Source organism: Balearica regulorum, chromosome 4, assembly GCF_011004875.1.
Source record: "Balearica regulorum gibbericeps isolate bBalReg1 chromosome 4, bBalReg1.pri, whole genome shotgun sequence".
Lineage (NCBI taxonomy): Eukaryota > Metazoa > Chordata > Aves > Gruiformes > Gruidae > Balearica > Balearica regulorum.
Genome location: NC_046187.1, coordinates 74,190,252 through 74,200,584, shown reverse-complemented (window position 1 = coordinate 74,200,584; position 10,333 = coordinate 74,190,252). Strand labels below are relative to the sequence as shown.

Genomic DNA, 10,333 nt, shown 5'->3' with positions numbered 1-10,333 from the left:
GACAGATGGTTCCTTGGTTAGTGACTCTTTATTTAAAGGGAAGCAACTGTGATTCATCAGCTTTTTTTTTTTTTTTTTTTTTTTTATAGCTACATCACAGTGAACTTCCAACTCCAAATCTATTTCTAAGAAGTATTGTGTGGCGAACGTCTATTGATAACAAACGTTAGGCTGACTGGAAATTTCCTTTTCAATATTCATATTCCATTCTTTGGGATGCTTTCACCCAATTTTGTTTCACTTTTCAATGACAGAGCTGTCTAGAAAGTTTTCCAGTGAATGCCATATTAAATATATTGCTTTCATGCCTGTAAGTAGAACTTAGATGTTTCTTTCTTATTTTTGGACTGCCTTTCTCTACCTTAATTGTAAATTGATAGCTTATGAGCTGCTTGGGTTTTATTTTGATCCTAAACATTTTGATTGATTACTTTTGGGCAAATATTATGTTTGCAGCACTTCAGTACATGTATCAGAGTTAAGCTGTATTTATGAATAGTCCTTTTGAATGGTATTTTACAGTAAACACTTAAAGTTAAGAATGTACCTAAATAACTTTGCTAGATGGAGGCTTGAACCAAAAATTTGGCCCATTGTCTTGAAGTTGGAAGAGTGGCTCTCTACAGTAGCTGGAGAAAGCTTGTGTTGCAGTCCAGCTCATGCCTTGGTGGTTCATTTTCTTTCTGACTTTTTTCAGTTGATGTAGGAATTCATTGCACATCCTAGAACCAAGCAAACAACAACTTCTCCAAGATTCCGTAATTAAGGGAAAACCCTGTAAAAAACCCCCAAACAATGACAAACTCTCGGGGGGGCTTCTGTTTCACATTTCCTACCTGAGCAGACATCAGTACAGACCTGCACCAGAATTACTGAGTGTAAACAAACTTGCATATGAAGCAGTGTCCAAGTTTTCTTTTACAGACGTGGGGGTGACTTTCACTGATTTTTTTTTTTCCAGCAGCAGAAACTCTACATATCAGAACTAGTCAGTTTTTCAGGTATAAAACCTTTTAAAAATATATTTTTTAAAAAATAGTTTAGATTTGAAAAACAGAAGGGGACCATCTCTTTACTTAGTTATCATAAAGAACTTAATGTAGCTGTGCTTATTTATTTTTTAAGAATTCATCTGAATTTTGCAAGGGAAAAACTCAGGGAACTCAAATAGTCAATTTAATATCTTTAATTCTAAAAGAATCTGATCCAAGCCTGCTCCAAATTATTTTATATTTGGGCCTGAGATTTTGAGTTAGTCCATGACAAATCTGTAAAATTCAGCTCTACCTCAAAACCAGTCCATAGGTGGAAGGATCAGAGTCGAATTCAATTCCATTTCCAGGTCAGTCAGCACTATGCAAGCTTAAATTTTTTGGAAATTCTTCCCTTTTTCTCAGGTTATTAACACTACCAAATATCTGCCTCAAGGTTCATTCTAGAACAGGGAAAATGAAAGGAAGAGTCCCTGTTTCACAGGTGTCTGATGGATATACCACATTGCTGGCCTTCTAGCCAAAAAATATGTATATTGATTTCGTCTGAGGAATGCCACATTATCAGTAGGAGGGATCACTGACTTGAAGGACTCACTCCCTTGCAAACCGTTGTCTTCCTTATCACCCTTTTGCAAAAAGCTCTCTTCTTAATGATAAAACTCAATAGACAACCGGACATTTCTGTTTTATCCTCAGTTCACCTGCCAGGACTTGAGCTTGCCCCAGTGCTGCTGAAAGGTATTGGGTTGACACCACGTTTTCTCATGGAGAAGGAAGATGCCACAAGGAAAGCCAGTGGGAGGTCCTTTAGACAAATCTATGCAAAGGCCTGGACCAACTATTTCAAGGATTTATTTTGTGTACATCCTCCTTGCAGGAGAGCTCAGGGTAGACTCTTTGGTCCAGCCAGGACTAGTCTTTGCCATCTCCTCATCATGAGAAATGGGCACATCTCCAGTGCTTAGCCAAGATGACTTGCCCTGCAGGCACCTCCCTCCCTCCTTCTGACTCCGTGTATTCTCCAGCTGCCCTCCTCCTCCTCTTCCCCTCTTTGGCACTGATATGAAACCCCCACAGGTCACACAGTGGGCAATGAGATTAAGACTGGGATTTGTAAAGATGATGCCTTTTTAGACAGCTTAATAGGCCAGATGCTCAGCTGAGGATCAGGCCATCTGTCCACTCAAGGCCTACCTGTACCAAACAGGTCATTGCTAGCAGAAATCTTAAGAGAGAGAGGGAGACAGTTTGGGACTGCAAACCCAAAACCCAGCTACACAGGGATGCAGAAGGACCTCCTGACACTAAGCACATGGAAGAGAAAATGGGACATGATGATCATGGCTGATAAAGGAGCTAGTAAGAGGGAGACAATCCTAACCACACCCACAGCGAAGGAGTTCTTTGCTCTTTCAGCAGATACAAAGGAGCCTGAGAATCAGCAAAAAAATATAATTATACTAACTTTAAAGTCCTTTGCACTGCCAGGGTAGTGTGAACTGAGCCTCTCCTATAAATGAGAGTCAAGCCCGGTCTCCAAAGCCAGCTGCTCCTTTAGTGCCGCGATCTGTCTCCATACTCGCTGATAAGCAGTCCATGCCCCGTGACTTATAATAAAAGGGAATGATGGTCCCTGAACAAACCCAGAGAAGAGGTATTGATTTGCAAATAGTTTAAAAGAATATTCAAGGGTCATGAGCTGACCCTTTTTCAGCTCTGACATTTTATATCAGGGAGGATCCCATTGAGATGGGAATTCATATCCTAGACATTGTTTTGTCTTGTTTCATAAATAAGTTGAATAGCTTAATTGATTGACACCCACTGCACTTTCCCAGCTTCCTCAGGCTCAAAAGTACACTGCTGTTTTCTGCCATAAATAATATGAACTTTCAATCAGCCGCCAGGCACAAAAAGGAACTGAAAATTCTTCATACAATAGCTGCAATCTGGCATACGAGGCACTGCGGGTCTAAAAAGGAGAGCGGTATTTGATATCACCAGGTATTCATTTTCTTCCTGTGGCAGCAATAGCATTTTCCTATCCAAATGACCTAAACCCTAAACAAGAAATACCCAGGGGCCCCTGCAGGGAGGAAGACCAGTTTATCTCAGCATTTATGTGTCTCCAGGGTTAAAAACCACTGGTTTGCAATCCTGTGAGCACAACATGGGGAATGACATGACACGCTGGACCATCCAGTGGATACACCTTGGAGGTGCTGGTACAGCAACCCTTCATCCCTCCTGGACTCTGGTCCAACTCCATCTCAACCCAAATGACATTATTTGCACCCAAGCTCTCCCCCATTTGTCCCCAGTTCCCACTTCTCTGATAGTTACAAACCTCCTCCTAATTTCCAGTCCATACTTATTTGTGATTAATTGAGATAATTCTGTTCTCATGGCAGGTTTATTCTTTTACTTAAATAGCTCTTTTCCTCCCTGGATATTTAGCCCCCTGATGGATTTAGTGTTCATTTCTCCTCATCAGCCTTGGTCTCACTAAGGGAAATAAATAAGCCACACACTTTGAATCTCTTCTTTTTAAGACAATTTAATGGCCTTGTCAGCAATTCTAGTGACTTTTTGTAAGCTCTTAGGTAAGCTTAGAGCTCACACTTTAAAAACGGGTGCAAAAATGAGTTTGAAAGTGTTGAGGACTTCCTCTTGAAGAAGAAAGGTGTGGATGTAAGCACTTACCTTCAGTTGCCCAAGTTGGAAAACGTTAGCTTCTAAACTCCCTGTCCTTTAATTTCCACATCTGTAACACAGAAAAGGCAATACAAACCTCAATGGGGAGTAATTAGGGTTTCTAAAGTGCTTCGAGATCTTTAAATTAAAGGTTCAATTCTAAATGCAAAGATCTTCTGTCTGTTGTTCTTTACTTGTCACTTAAGAACTGCAAACCCTGGAGGGATGGTACTGAGCCAGACTAAAGCCAAGGAAAGGCTTCCCCATTGATTACAGTGGGAACCTTTTATGCAAAAAGTTTTATAAAGGGTGACAGGCATCAGTTGCTAAGACAGAGCAATAAAACCTGGGAGAGAAAGAATACTGGCTGAAACTATCACAAGGCCAATTACTAAGATCAGTAGTTTTTCTTTAGGTGAAGCAGCAAACAGTTAAATCTATTTTTCTTGCTTTGCTTCAGAAGAAATGTCTCCAAGGATGACCACCATACGTATCCTCATCTGTAATTAATAAATATTTGGATGGATATTTTCCCACTCAACATATGAAATTATAGATGATCCCTTAATTCCCCAGACATTTGCAAGCCTTGTCTTGTCAGAATTGAATTTACTACAGCTGATTACCCTGAGAATGCACTGACCTTCTTAGCTCCTGCTGTGGTCTTTATTTTTTCCGTGGCAGATAATATGGGGACCAGAAACTGAGGACTTGGTAGTAGGGATTATGTGATACTAATGAGACAAAGCTTATTGTTGATGTTAACTGTTATTACCACTAAAAAAAGTGCACAACTCCAGACAGATGGACTTCACTTTGTTATACCAGGAGGGAGCGAATGCATTTTGACGGTAGCAGCATCTATTTAAAATCTGGATCACATCTGGTGCCTCTCTGAAGCAGACCATATCTGATCAATCAGAATTATGGCTCTTCAGTCTCCAGACGAGTTAGAAGAAATTCATTATCTGTTTTGAAGCCTGCTTCTCTTTCATCTGTTAAAAAATGAAATAAGATTCCTTGTCACTGGATCCATTTAGCTACTAAAAGAAAAAATTAAAAAAAGGACAGTAATTAAACTAGCAGGCTCCATATCTGAAGACATGATTAATTCTGTGAAACACTGCGCATGTAGGTATTTGGCCCATGCTAGGCTTCAGTCAACAGTCTCCTAGCTGATGAAATAGCCTAGGACTTATCTCCATTTCATAAAGTCTTGGAAACACCCACATTAACTTTTTTATACTCTGTCAGAGGTCAATATTTGTCTTTCAGGCACATTTAGCCCCTGTGCTGGGCATGCTGCTTGGGAGATACCACCCTGAGGACACCAATGTCTCCATGGAGCCTCCTACCCCCAAGGATGTCTCTGCCCTCCTGTGTACCCCCTTCTGGACCAGCAGTTTTGAACACTGAAAACTGACACTGAAATGGGAATTCTTCCATGTGAGGTTTGCTGGACCCAAAAAGATGGTGAGAACCTGGGTTTACAAATAACTAAAAGCCAAATGCAAAAGGATATGTCCTGTTCTGGTTACTTGAATTTCTTAATATGATTTTTCTGATTACAGAGAGCTTTTTCTTGCCTTTGCTGATGAGCAGAGGAATCACATCAACTATGACTTAGCCTCTGAAGTTCTTGTCATTACTTCCATCTTCACCATGCATTTTCACTGATGTTTGTAAGTTCAGAAAGTAGCCTTCTGCAAGCAATGGATTTTTATTTCTCTCATTCACAAGGTTTAAAAGAAAACTTAAAGACAAGGCATTTTGTAGATATTATAACTAAAGCAGCTGAGAGAACAAAATGTTATTTTGGGTACAGGGAAATTCAGGCTTTAGGTTCAAACCGATGACATTTTGTTCTTGAAGAACAACTTAAAATTCTCATCAACATTTGTGAAATATTTCCCAAATATTCATTGTGAAATTGCTATTTTTTATTGATTTGTGCTAATGAAACCCAGAGAAAACATCTACTTTTGTGAGTGGTGTGGGGGCAGTGACCGTAACCTTCCAGGGGAGGATCAGGTGTGCAAAGGAGAGCAAGGCTGGCATTAATTTCTTTTGTAGCAATGATGGCTCAGGAGCGAATGATTTTGACTGATTATGGATCACGTCCAGATGGGTAAAGTACAAAATGAGGTTATAATAGCCGCCTGACCCAAGATGCTAAACCACTCTCAAAATTAGGTGGGGCAGCTCCAAAGCCATTTATCTACCATGGGTGGAGGAATGTCATGGGAAACTTCACTCTGGATGATATATATCAAAATCTCCTTCTAGCAGTACTAACTTCTCTGGAATTTCTACAAATCATGGATGACAATTTTCTAAACGAGAAGTAAAATTTAACGGTATCTAAGGTGGAAGTGATTATATTTGATTCCTGTCTAAGCCAGTTAAAAACACATGGTTCACAAAGCTGAATCAAGTACAAGGCAGTTGTAAGGAAGGATTGGAGACTAAATGTGATGCCTGTAGTGAATAGTTTATTATTATTTTTTTTAGCTAGATGTTACAAGAACCAAAAACAAAATAAAAGTGTAAGTAAGAAAGTATGGTTCAAAAACCAATCTAGGCTAGAAAAGGATGCAAAATGAGCAATAGTAAAGATGAATGGATGAATGTTTAGACATTTTATGTTGTAAACACTGAAAATACATCCTGGAGCTATATAAAATTAATAAGGAAGCAAAGAGATGCAAGGAAATACATATGGCCAAACAAAAAGACAGTAAGAAGCAGATGTTTGAGTCCATTGGGACTAAGAGTAACCCTACCAATACTATAAGCCCAGGAATAGTAAGAACATCAGAATAGTCAGTAATAATGCAGAAAGCCAGAAGTGTTTAACAAATACATCCATTCCTTGCCCAGGAGAAAACCAGACTTTGTGCTCCTATCATAAGGAAAGGAGGAATATTTTCCAGTCTAGCCATAACCAACACTGATGTAAAACAGCCACTACCAAAGTAACTTTTTAATATCGTACAACCAGGTACCTTGCACCTGGTTTACTAAAAGAGCAGGTTAGGAATCTCCTCTGGATGCTGATTTTAGTAACTCAGGTCCAGAAGTGGCAGAAACTTGAGAGAAAGCAAATATTATGGCAGTGTTTGAACATGGTAAAGGAAATGATCAAATAGGTATAAGTTTGTCAGCCTGACACTTGCTGAGGGTAGTAATAACAGAAAATTTGATATAAGCTTTAACTGCTACAGAATTCAAGCAGGTACTCTTAATAATAACATTTTGCAAGAATTTATGGAAAACGGAGCTTCTAAAAGTTGCTAATATAATCACTGCAGAAGACAGAGACAGATAGGACCCATTGCTTTCACTTGTACTCATCTCCAGAAAAGATACAAAATATTCACTTTATCCCCCAGGTAAGAAATATTTGGGGGTTAGGGAAAAGTGGCACAAAATTCAGACTTACGTTCCTTGCAAAAACATTTGTTATCAAACTTAGAAGGATGGAGGAGGTCCTAATTAAGGCTGGTACAATTTGATATAATTTTTCATTGAAAATTATCAGCTGTAATCTGGAAATTTTTTGGTTAGTTGTGGTGATGCAGTAATAGTTTTTTGTTAGCGTCATATTTTAGCAATGGTATAAAGCTTTGAAGCAGCGTGATCCAGAACATCTGCAGAAACCTGTAGCTGATATGAGATACTATTTTCCCTTCTATTTTTACACACACTTCAGTAATTAACCTCCAATATAAAGAAATAAAGTATTTGTGAAAAAAGTAGAATTAGATCAGCCAACCTGATCTAATTTCTACCCAACTCAGAAACGGGCATGAAGCATGTTCTCTGTAAATAACTGAAACACTTTTTAAAAACTCTGTCATTTCTTCACTGAAATAAGGCACATGAAATTCCCTTTTTGTCCTGAACTTTCTGAAATAAGCCCAGCACATGCTCACCCCTTCCAGATGGAGCATGCAATGGCAGGTTACCGAGTTCAGGGAATGACTGGGGTTGCTGGTTGATTTGTGCAGTTATTTCTGCATTTTCCAACAGCCCTTTTACCATATGGAGACTAAACTCACTTTCAATCTCCAAACCATCACACCTGCATTAAAATTGTCTGTGACTTGAGGGTTGGGATTGAAATCCCAGATTAGGACACAGGAGTATAGCAAGGTGTCACTGCGGTCAGTGGAAACATAGTCAACACAGTGAAAACTGGAGAGTTATTTGCCTGAATAAGACATCCACTTTGATCAGCAGGTTAAATCCTACACAAACCCCTTTAAAATCTAATTTTTTCAAAGAAAATGATCCAATGCTTTGCAGCAGGAAAACAGAGCCCTCTTTTCCAAGGAAATATTTCAATATACGTTTCTCTCTGTAATAAAATTTCTCCTCAGGACCGAACAGAAGGCATTGCTTATGGCTTTCAAACAAATGTTCTTTCAAAGACCTCATTGTTCCTCAACTTTATGGAAACTTCTCTGCTTCACGGCTCTGTCGTCTTAATGAAAAATGTCTGAAGGGTGCAGCTACCCCCAGATTTTTGCATACATCATGCCCATTTTCACATACAAACCAATGCTTTGCATTGGTTTCTCTCTAATTTTTGTTCTTTTTGAGAATTTTTTCTTCTTCACTTGTGTCCGTTGACTCTTTTGAAGGAAGAAAAATGACAGCACTCTCCCAAATGCTGTGTGTGAGACAGCTCCAGCCAGGAAACAACACTGCATCCGAGCCAGGCTTGCAGGGTGTGCAAATCCCTTACACCAAGATTATCCTCGCCAGTTAACCAAACTAAAACCATCTCTGTCTTGCAGCAGAGAGCTAAGAAATGACCAGCAATTTTGCTCAGGTCACCCTAAGCCTTAACTTTTGCTGCGAACTCCCCCGTTTGCAGGAACAGGGTGGGAGGTGCACAGTATGAGAATGCCTAAGGTATGAGAAACATTTGCATCACATCTCTGATAATCAAGGTACGTGGCCAAGCAACTGTTTGTAGGTACTTGGTTATTGCATTATGGTTTGCAATATTCTACAATATATGTAAAAAAAAGACTCTAAGCTCATACAGTACCCTGCAGCACCACCTCTGATGATAGAAACATATTTTCCACACCTGCTGACTTCACACCCAAACCACCATCTGTTTAATAAACACTAAGGGGAGTTTCATCAACAATTAGAGAAAACCTGTTAGTGCGTCAACAATGAGCTATTTCTACTTGATGACTGTCATGCACATCCGGATGAGATGTGTTTCTCGGCTGTTCTCATTTGGGACAAGGGCACGATACAGGTGTATATTAGTTTTAAAAAGCAATCAGATAGCCTGACTTATGGATTGAATTAAAAGCAATCTCACGGTGAAACTCAGACATGAGATTATCTTGTTCATACATATGGTATAAGCACATTTCTATCCCAGTTTGAATTTTGATTTTAATGCTAGTTACATTTAGTTAGACAAGATAAGAAGATTTTTAAGTGCGTTGCATCTTTTTGCTTTGCAAGTGATGGCAATTGCCAGTTATTAGCACCTTACGATCTTCTGATCTTCACCCATGTATTTTTCTTCAAAGCATTTTATTTCAGATTCTTTAGGTATTCTTCAGAGCCCTACTTACTCTTCCCATTTGAATGTTGCTCACTCACCTTCCACACATGCCAAGTGTTACATTGCTTGTTGACTTACTTAACAATACAGCCTTGCAAGATCCCAAGACACTTGTCGTCACAATGTTTGATAATGTAAATACTCCCTGGAAGAAAAAAAAAGAAAGTACTTCCCCCCCCCCCCCCGAAATATTGCATTCTGATTTTTTTCCCAAAAATATTATTAAAACCAAAAGTTTAACACTTTATATGGCTTTTATAAAAAGGAAACAAACCCCAAATATACTAAAGAAAGACACTGAGCTGGACAGAGTGCAACAAAGCATTACAGTCCTAATTCCTAAAACCAAGTAAAAATTCAGGATCCTGGCAGGAGTCAAGGTTCCTCCAGCTGAATTTCAGTAACCTGAGAACTTTAATAAACCTGGCCCAAAAGTCTGCAACAGTTAAATCAACCTACAAATGAGGAGCCCCTTCCCTGTGGGCCTCACTGGAGCACCGTCTGCCATCAGCCGAGGACTTGTCCTGCTTGGTCCCAGCACCGCCGGGAGGTACTCCACCTTCCAAAGCTAGCCAAGTCCATTTGCGTCACAGGCATTGCCTGCCCAGAACCGTCCCTTTTCTGCGCCTGTGCCCATTTGGCAAGCCCCCCGGCCCTTCCCTCAACCCATGCTCCTATCGCCGCAGTCTGTGCACACACAGATTGCAGCCTGAGCACCATTTTGGCACTTCAAATGCACAACACCTGTTTTGTAGGTTAACAGATAGTGACAAGTATAATCACAGCCTCTGCTGAAGTTTTAGCCTGCCAGCCAGCCAGCCAATTATACTATTATGTTCAATATTTTTTTCTCCCCACACACACATACCCCGTCACTTTGCAAGGCAGCTCCACGGGCAGCTGCAACATGCTCCATGTTGGAAAGACAGTGGCCTTTTCTTTGTCCCTTTCCCGGTGGCCAACAGCTCTCAACGCCGTTCCCCGCTGTGCCAAGGCACTGCACTGTGATGCTGCTCCTCAACAGACGCGTGGCATGAGGATGCTC

The 10,333-nt window shown here is 40.1% G+C and overlaps 1 long non-coding RNA gene across 1 annotated transcript; it reads right to left on the bottom strand.

Moving 5' to 3' along the window:
- Window positions 1-3,576: 3,576 nt before the first annotated feature.
- Window positions 3,577-9,818, bottom strand: LOC142601793 (uncharacterized). Its single transcript, XR_012835441.1, has 4 exons — window positions 9,748-9,818; window positions 9,327-9,433; window positions 4,333-4,684; window positions 3,577-3,759 (listed from the first exon to the last, which is right to left on the bottom strand). It is a non-coding gene; the product is annotated as an uncharacterized LOC142601793 (long non-coding RNA).
- Between the last annotated feature and the right edge of the window lie 515 nt (window positions 9,819-10,333).